Here is an 11027-nt window from a genome sequence, read left to right on the forward strand (position 1 = left end):
TCGATGTGAACCAACAAAATATTGTTGATGTGAAATTCCACTCAATATTAAATTCGTTTCGAATAATCTAAAGTATCCATCGTCTGTGTTCAATCAAATTCCTTTATTGAAAATGATAGGGTAACTCAGTGAAATGTGCGAACCAGTTGTCGCTATTCACTCATCATCGTTACCCTATCAGACGCGAGAGAAAACGTTGTCGTGTATAATCTATGTGTCGTGTTATCTGTTAATTCAATTCTCGCGTTAGAGTCTATTTCAAGAATTAGGTTCGATAGCTTGTACAGCTAGTTAGGATGCTGAATGTTCTTCGAGCAAACTAGGATCGGTATCAAAGGTTATAGGATCAAACTAAACCTTGCTACGCTCCGATCGTTACCCTAACCCCACGCAAATGCGCTCTATACAACCAAGAGGGTAAGGATAGATAGCCTGCACAGCTAACTAGGATGCTGAATATACTTCAGCAATCTAGGATAGGTTACGGTAGGTTAATCGTTACCTAAACGCCCGTATAAACCTCGTTCGCTACCCTAAACCCCACGCAAATGCACTCTAAACAACAAAGAGGTTAAGGATAGATAGCCTGCACAGCTAACTAGGATGCTGAATATACTTCAGCAATCTAGGATAGGTTACGGTAGGTTAATCGTTACCTAAACGCCCGTATGAACCTCGGTCGCTACCCTAAACCCCACGCAAATGCGCTCTAAACAACAAAGAGGTTAAGGATAGATAGCCTGCACAGCTAACTAGGATGCTGAATACACTTCAGCAAACTAGGATAGGTTACGGTAGGTTAATCGTTACCTAAACACCCGTATGAACCTCGTTCACTACCCTAACCCCACGCAAATGCGCTCTAAACAACCAAAAAGGTTAAGGGCAGATATCCTATACAGCTAACTAGGATGCTGAATATTCTTCAAGCAATCTAGGATAGGTTACGGTAGGTTAATCGTTACCTAAACACCCGTATGAACCTCGTTCGCTACCCTAAACCCACGCAAATGCGCTATAAACAACAAAAAGGTTAAGGGTAGATAGCCTGTACAGCTAACTAGGATGCTGAATATTCTTCAAGCAATCTAGGATAGGTTACGGTAGGTTAATCGTCACCTAAACACCCGTATGTACCTCGTTCGCTACCCTAATCCCCCGCAAATGCGCTCTAAACAACAATAAGGTCAAGGGTAGATAGCCTGCACAGCTAAATAGGATGCTGCTTATACTTCAGCAAAAGGAGAGGTGTTTGGAAGGCAACATTGAGTTTATATGACGTTATATTACACAAGCTTAGGCTATTGTCACCCTCAAATTATATAGTTCTTCAATAACAACTAGGCTAAGGCTTAACCTATTAAATCACTCCTTAACTGCGATACAAGAGGGTTTAGGTAATTGAGTAGCGTGTTCTGCCCAAAGGATGCTGCTTATGCTTCAGCAAAAGGAGGGATATTGGAAGGTGACACAGAGGTTATGTAATATAAGATGTGTAGGTAAAAATCCTTTAGAATACTCAATTGGCCCTGCTCAACTTTTGCTTTCCTCAATAGCCTAGTGTATGCTAACTCGTTTGGATTTTATATTGCTAGTCGGCAAAATTTCTTTAACTTCAAACTAATTATTTCACAATTTAAAATCTAAATTAAATTGCCAAAAAATACCAATTGATCACTGATCAAAATCGAAAACCTCGTTTATCGTGAACAAATTATCGCAAATCAATTAATCAATATCGTTCGTGAATATCAAAACGTAAAACTACTAATTTCCCTGAATCATAAAATGATATCAAGTAGGCACTATACCTTAGAGAGAGACGTGTTGATTGGGTCACAAAATGGCACAGACTGTCCGGCGGCGCCCGGTCCCAGTGGTTTTGTTGCACGTCTGGGCCGGTCATGCGCAGAAACCAGTTTTGGCAGTCTGACTCGGCCACGGCGGCGGCTACATCGGCGCTCGCGCTAACTACTTGAGCCTCGCCTCACCATGCTTAACCTCAAAATCCTTGGTCGTTCGTACTACTTTGATGATCCTCAACTATAAACATTGTTGTCTTCCGATTTCAGCCGTGATATGATAAAAAAAGTGAGGTGTAAAAAATCAACCCTTACAATGTATAAATAACATGGAAATTTAAATTTTGCATGTTTTTCATAAATGTTTTTCTTTAACTTTAAGCCTTCGCAACTATTCAACATAATAAATTATTTGTTTTTAAGACATTGAAAATGGGTTGAAAAGAATTTTATATAAAATTTGTATTACTTCAAAATTTAATAGATACGTTATATAAGGTAATAAAGCCGATTCTTTTTTTTTAAAATTCTGTCAAATCAGTGGAGATAGATATCGAAGTTTAAATAGATTTCAACTGTAAACACCATAGCCGGCCTTGGATGGTGCAAACAAAAAATTGATGATAAAATAATTCCCCCTTTTAATTTTTTATAATTAACATAAATATTGTAAAATTTTAATACTTTTAAATTATTCTGTATTTTATACCCAATGTGTGGGCATTGTACCTAAGGCCGGCTCTGATGAACACACGACTAACACAAAAGGAGACTAAAATATTCAAGAAAAACCAATACCTAATACTAGTACATCTGATGTACAAACAGAACTACATAGAAAGTTACCAAATTACAGTGATAAAGTAAAAAGTTCAAGATTCGTTATAATGAAGATTTTGAGGAAATATTTACGTAAACAAACTGAATAATAATAACAAATGCCCTTATGATTTTGACTGTATAGTTCGGCCGCTTAGAAAACGACTTGCGCGCTAATGCTAAACTAATGCTGGAGGAGGTCGCTTTCTAAGCGGCCGAACTATAGTAGCAAATTTAACACAGCTAGAATGTAGGAGGATTAAATTTTAGGAGGATAGAGGAAAAGCTCTAGTTTTGTTGAAGCCAGCCCGACCGCGCGCCGATCCGTTTTGTGTGTGTGTGGGGGGGGGGGGGGATTTTTAGATACCTGCATTACAACATAACGTTTTTAAGGCAACCGTACACGCCAACCAATTAGGACCGTTAGAATGTCATTTTAGAGATTAAGTTACTGAAATAGCAGTGAAGTATTTAAAAGATTTATATAGGTCTACATAAATCACGCAAACAAAATTAATAACTCATATTATGGAATCGGAATATTAGAAACCTACATAAGAGGAAGAATGTATTAATGAACGAATAATATGTACTAAGATGGCCAGTTAATATGGTTTTAAAAAGGATTCATGTTTTTTGTCCTACTACTATCCATAAATCCCACATGAGAAAAATACAAGTCACACCCCCATAAACCATATACTTAAAATGTTTGTCATTACGAGAAACCTTGCGCAAAACTATCCATTATGCCATAAATTGCCCTTTAAGGTCGCAATTCCTTTCTAAAGGGAACACTTATATACCTAATGTTAAAAATACCTCAGCTGTACTTATTTGTTTGTTAATATTTTAATTTATTACCTAATTAAATTTAGGTGTTATTATTTGTTTGTATTACTGTATTATGTTTTGCTAATTTCTGTTTAACTTAACCAACCAATATTTTTATTAATACTTATGAAGTCAAACGGGGTTAAGCCCGTGTGTAACAGCTAGTTGTGTTAATATAGATTGTGTGGTTCATAATCATATACTCAAATCATAAAAAAGTAGAAGTACCTATTTGAAAATATTTGCATGAAAACAAATCAAATAACTATAAAATAATGATAGGGTCTTCTACGTACGCACTGTGGCGTCAGAGGATACGATAGCAGAAAGATTTCGCTTTTTAGTAAAAGCACAGAAAACATTCTACGCAAAAGTTTCCCAATCTCATCCATGTTTATTATAGGTAGCTACGGTTTTTGCCACTCGAGTGTTCTACCGTTGACTTTAAATCCTTAACGGTTCTACCATAAGCTTCACCGCTATTAGGTACTAGGCTTCACCGCAACATGTATATCCCTATTCGCATGCCCTCTCCTTAATGTTTAATCCTCCTAGGCTAGACTCTTAAGAAACCTCGACATTTTGATCACTTCAGATAAGAATCTTCATCACCCCCAGAGAAACGCTACAAACATGTTTTGGTAATATTCCCATGCTTCCCACGTCATTTAAAAATGTGCAATTTGAACTAAATTGCTATATACTGTATATATAAAAATAAAGGGCGATGTAGAGCGCTGATAATTGGATACAATTTATATAATAGCAACTGCCGGTTTTGTTTAGTAGATTTGTACATTTTGTGTATTTTATTTATATTTGTTTCTATCACATACTAGAAGAGATTGTAATTAAAAACGTAGTACAGTTATTTTATTACGTATTGCTAAAATGCCGTAATGCCGTATTGCTGTACCGTAAAATACTGTACTCTTCACCTTCAGCACCCCCTCGTCCTGAAACCACCCCCTCCCCTCCACCGATAACTGATCACACAAACCAAAGGTGATGATGACTCTCCTACTAGTTGGTATTATAGTACCTTTTACAATAAGGTTTCTATACACCTAGAAACTATCTTGTAAGATTTATTAATTGGTAAGATTGTCGCTAGATGTACAGAAAAAACTTACTGTACATGCTTGTTGGTACTAGTGTATTGTCTTAAAACCCATATTTAGTGTTATTTTTAGTAATACTTCTTATGCTACAAAGTGTCAATTTATTACAGTAAAACAAATATAATCAACAACAATATTTTAAGAGTCCTTGGAGGCTAGCGGCCATCTTGGATAGTTTTAAACAGCTGCTGTAGAGTTAATGATCCAAAAATAGTTTTTCAAACACCAAAGTTATCATTTAAATATCCTCAATACTATGACATTAAAAATTGTCTTGTTTGTTTTGAATTGATTTTCAAGGGAGATCATGGAAGCAAACGGCCATATTAGATTTTCCCGCAATAAGAGCAATGTTAAATGCGTTATTTTTAAATAGCCACTGAAGAGTTATTTACCACCTCAAAATATGTTTTCAAATACCAAAGTGATTGTAATTTAAATATACAGCACCCTGTTAAATGGAAAATTTCCTAAATTGTTTTATGAATCAGAACGTCTAGGCTCCAAGGACTACTAGGCCAATGAAATGTAAAAGTGGAGCGTTTCGACTGTCTTATCTTCCGAGTGTAGCCGCGATGTCAAACTGTAAGTTGACTCGTCCCTATCATTGTTTGAAGCACGTCCAAGTATGCCGGTGTCAGAATTGGTGCTGTTGTCCGTTCAACGGTGAACCTCCGCCGCAACAGTGAAGCACACAACACACAGTCTTGACGGGACAGGCAGGACGACACATCTCCAATGTCCCCACAGATCAGCAGTAATCGCATATGTAACAATAATGACAAGTATTAAAAACAAATTATGTTATTGGTAAAATGCTATAAATGTTTTTCCTGCAAATGAAAATGTATTAATATCAAGTGCATTTCACTATTCTTCAGCTAGATTGCGGCTGCCGGCCGTTACCCTCATGGCAAGTGCTACTAAAAAGTTAATTGATATCATTAATAAGCTCAACAATATCCCTAGACATTTTTTAACATTCCAGTAACCAATACAATAACAAAAAATGTAGTTAGCACAAGTTCTGACAAAATACATACTGTAATAAGTTAGCCCTTAATTTTATTTTATGTGTCCATGTTCTGACGTTTAGTTTACTTTTTATTTTTAAAGCCGTAAGATGTTATTTCATAACAAGAGTAGAAAGTTATTAATTAAATATTTAAGATCACGTCTGAAGTGGAAGATTAATCGAGCACTTTAAATGGCAACATGAATAGATTAGCGATCACATAATTAAAACTTTAATTCTGTGGTCGCTGGTATGGACCCACTTCCATTGTGTTTTTAACATGTCAAACTCATAAAATGTTTCAGGCCATAACTTCAATTTAAAGTTATTATTTACTTTAGCAGTAGTAAACAATGTAATTATGAATTTTTGCAGGTAATAACTATGTAACGAAAACAGGTAATTTAACAGTATTGTAATGAAAATATTTTATTCTTATAGGAATACACGTATAATAAATCTATAAAAAATCCAAATGTACTCGTTGGTATGGATTTATAATTGGTTCGGTTACAAATACTTGGTAATGAAATATTGCACTCATGAATAAAGCACATAGGCCTATACAACAACGCAGATCTCAATCGTCAAAGTAAGTTAATAGATTACCTAGTCTAGCAAACATCATACCGTACTATATAAGATTTAAATGTGGAAGTTTGTGTGTTTGTTTTTTTTTTAAGTTCAATCACGCAAGGACTGGTCAGATTGGGCTGAAATTTGGCATGATAATTGATCACATTCTATGGGGTAAAAATTGGTTTTTCTCATTTTTGACACTCGATATATAACTATTTCCCAATTTCTCCCTAACCCTTTTTGGATTATTAAACAAATAATTTCGTATTTTGAAGTGTAGATTTCCCATGTTAATCTTATTGAGAATAAGGAAACTGTTGTAGAGACTTGTTGTGAGACGACAATAGATAAAATCGGCTAAGAAATGGTGGAGGAGTTCAACCGACAAAATTTCATGTAGCGTATTAATTATATAGATACTCCAATTTGACAGGTATTTTAGTAGGTATTAAGGGGACTTGTAAATTGAATAATTTACACTTTGGAGTCAAAAGTTAGCTTTCACTTTGGATGTTGAGGGTTATGTCTAATTGCACTTGGTTAATCTTTTTCATGTTTTGTTGAGGCGTGTGCTCCCGCTATCTCCGCGTCCCGCCACCTCCGAACCCAAATCTGTTCCTTATCCTCTGAATTCTTGAGTGACCCTTGTAATCCCCTGTCACCCTACTGTATTTCATTTTATTTTTAAATGCTGAATTTGTGTCACAAACGCTGAATGTTTACAGCTGTTACGTTAAGCAAATGGAGTTATAGCAAAAGATTTAGTCTAGAAGGTTAGCGTCGGCTGCTAGACTTTTTTAAAATTAAAACGTAATTTCTAGAAAACTGAAACCCTAAACTAAACTTATGCCTTCGACATATCCTAGTTCTCAAAATTATCTTTCTTTCGACACAAAAATCGTGTGGTTGATTCAGTATCGTGAAATAAAAAAACCCTGTTACGTTTTAATATATACAAGCTATTGGCCCGTCATACGTACGGGAATCGAGTAGTCAGTTAAAATTGTGTTTAATTCAGAACAGTTCGTTATGCATTTTAAATTCGATAATTTGAAACCCCTGAAACAGTTCTCGGGAGCAGAGCATTCGATTTGTATATACATCAATGGTCTTACTTATCTCTGTGGTCTACTCATATCAACTAATCTTACTTGTTTCCTATAACCAATGACAAAATCATAGACTAAATCAAATAACCTCATAGTTCTATAGAATATTTTACCATACAAATATTTTTCAAACAAAGAAATTATACTAACTGGATATTTTACTATCAATTCGTAAACAAAATAGTCAATATTGATTTTGAATTGAGTTTTGAAGATAAAAAATAGTACAGTTATTTTTAATGCGTATTTCAAAAAATTTCTTTCAAAATCCCTAACATGGGTACCCTTAAAACGGTCCCAGGGCTAAGCTAAGTTATCATGACATTATATAAATATAAAAACATCATTTCGCACCGTATTGTCATTGATTTGTGTTTCCGACATCCCTGCAAAACACGTTTGTGGCGTCCGCAGGCGTGCCAACCCACATCTATTACAAACCGAAACTTTTCCTGACGCAAATTCCTATAAACCATATAGATTTTGCCTTATAGCTTTGTAATTCACTGGACTGCAGCAATCATATTTACCCTGAGTATTCTACACATTGTATATTACCATTAGAATACCTCAAAGTTGATGTGATGGGCTCAGGAAAAAGATTGTGCACTTTTCCTGATGCGAGTTCCTATCAACCATATACATTTTGCCATATAACTTCGTAATTTATTGGACTGCCGCAATCATACTCATACTGATTATTCTATACATTGTATATTAGCATTAGAATACCTCAAAGTTGATGTGATGGGCTTAGGAAAAAGATTGTGCACTTTTCCTGACGCAAATTCCTATCAACCATATAGATTTTGCCATACAACTTCGTAATTCACTGGACTGCCGCAATCATACTCATACTGATTATTCTATACATTGTATATTAGCATTAGAATACCTCAAAGTTGATGTGATGGGCTTAGGAAAAAGATTGTGCACTTTTCCTGATGCGAGTTCCTATCAACCATATACATTTTGCCATATAACTTCGTAATTCACTGGACTGCCGCAATCATACTCATACTGATGATTCTAAACATTGTATATTACCATTAGAATACATCAAACTTGATGTGATGGGCTTAGGAAAAAGATTGTGCACTTTTCCTGATGCGAGTTCCTATTAACCATATACATTTTACCATATAACTTCGTAATTCACTGGACTGCCGCAATCATACTCATACTGATTATTCTAAACATTGTATATTACCATTAGAATACATCAAAGTTGATGTGATGGCTTAGGAAAAAGATTGTGCACTTTTCCTGACGCAAATTCCTATCAACCATATAGATTTTGCCTTATAGCTTCGTAATTCACAGGACTGCCGCAATCATATTTACCCTGAGAATTCTACACGTTTTATATTACCATTAGAATACCTCAAAGTTGATGTGATGGGCTCAGGAAAAAGATTGTGCACTTTTCCTGATGCGAGTTCCTATCAACCATATACATTTTGCCATATAACTTCGTAAGTTATTGGACTGCCGCAATCATACTCATACTGATTATTCTATACATTGTATATTAGCATTAGAATACCTCAAAGTTGATGTGATGGGCTTAGGAAAAAGATTGTGCACTTTTCCTGACGCAAATTCCTATCAACCATATAGATTTTGCCATACAACTTCGTAATTCACAGGACTGCCGCAATCATACTCATACTGATTATTCTAAGCATTGTATATTACCATTAGAATACCTCAAAGATGATGTGATGGGCTTAGGAAAAAGATTGTGCACTTTTCCTGACGCAAATTCCTATCAACCATATAGATTTTGCCTTATAGCTTCGTAATTCACTGGACTGCCGCAATCATACTCATACTGATTATTCTATACATTGTATATTAGCATTAGAATACATCAAAGTTGATGTGATGGGCTTAGGAAAAAGATTGTGTACTTTTCCTGATGCGAGTTCCTATCAACCATATACATTTTGCCATATAACTTCGTAATTTACTGGACTGCCGCAATCATACTCATACTGAATATTCTAAGCATTGTATATTACCATTAGAATACCTCAAAGTTGATGGGCTTAGGAAAAAGATTGTGCACTTTTCCTGACGCAACTTCCTATCAACCATATTGATTTTGCCTTATAGCTTCGTAATTCACGGGACTGCCGCAATCATACTCATACTGATTATTCTATACATTATATATTAGCATTAGAATACCTCAGAGTTGATGTGATGGGCTTAGGAAAAAGATTGTGCTATTTTCCTGACGCAAATTCCTATCAACCATATAGATTTTGCCATATATCTTCGTAATTCACTGGACTGCCGCAATCATACTCATACCGATTATTCTAAACATTGTATATTACCATTAGAATACCTCAAAATTGATGTGATGGGCTTAGGAAAAAGATTGTGCACTTTTCCTGACGCAAATTCCTATCAACCATATAGATTTTGCCTTATAGCTTCGTAATTCACTGGACTGCCGCAATCATACTCATACTGATTATTCTATACATTGTATATTAGCATTAGAATACCTCAAAGTTGATGTGATGGGCTTAGGAAAAAGATTGTGCACTTTTCCTGATGCGAGTTCCTATCAACCATATACATTTTGCCATATAACTTCGTAATTCACTGGACTGCCGCAATCATACTTATACTGATTATTCTAAACATTGTATATTACCATTAGAATACCTCAAAGGTGATGTGATGGGCTTAGGAAAAAGATTGTGCACTTTTCCTGACGCAAATTCTTATCAACCATATAGATTTTGCCTTATAGCTTCGTAATTCACTGGACTGCCTCAATCATATTTATACTGAGTATTCTACATATTGTATATTACCATTAGAATACATCAAAGTTGATGTGATGGGCTTAGGAAAATGATTGTGCACTTTTCCTGATGCGAGTTACTATCAACCATATACATTTTGCCATATAGCTTCGTAATTCACTGGCCTGCCTCAATCATATGTATACTGAGTATTCTACACATAATATATTACCATTAGAATACATCAAAGTTGATGTGATGGACTAAGGAAAAAGATTGTGCACTTTTTCCTGATGCGAGTTCCTATCAACCATATAGATTTTGCCTTATAGCTTCGTAATTCACTGGACTGCCTCAATCATATTTATACTGAGTATTCTACACATTGTATATTACCATTAGAATACATCAAAGTTGATGTGATGGGCTTAGGAAAAAGATTGTGCACTTTTCCTGATGCGAGTTCCTATCAACCATATACATTTTGCCATATAACTTCGTAATTCACTGGACTGCCTCAATCATATGTATACTGAGTATTCTACACATTGTATATTACCATTATAATACATCAAAGTTGATGTGATGGACTAAGGAAAATGATTGTGCACTTTTTCCTGATGCGAGCTCCTATCAACCATATAGATTTTGCCTTATAGCTTCGTAATTCACTGGACTGCCGCAATCATACTCATACTGATTATTCTATACATTGTATATTAGCATTAGAATACCTCAAAGTTGATGTGATGGGCTTAGGAAAAAGATTGTGCACTTTTCCTGATGCGAGTTCCTATCAACCATATACATTTTGCCATATAACTTCGTAATTCACTGGACTGCCGCAATCATACTCATACTGATGATTCTAAACATTGTATATTACCATTAGAATACATCAAACTTGATGTGATGGGCTTAGGAAAAAGATTGTGCACTTTTCCTGATGCGAGTTCCTATTAACCATATACATTTTGCCATAT

Source organism: Macrosteles quadrilineatus, unplaced genomic scaffold, assembly GCF_028750875.1.
Source record: "Macrosteles quadrilineatus isolate MER2022 unplaced genomic scaffold, UCM_ALF_1.0 Scaffold_1__1_contigs__length_201487025, whole genome shotgun sequence".
NCBI lineage: Eukaryota > Metazoa > Arthropoda > Insecta > Hemiptera > Cicadellidae > Macrosteles > Macrosteles quadrilineatus.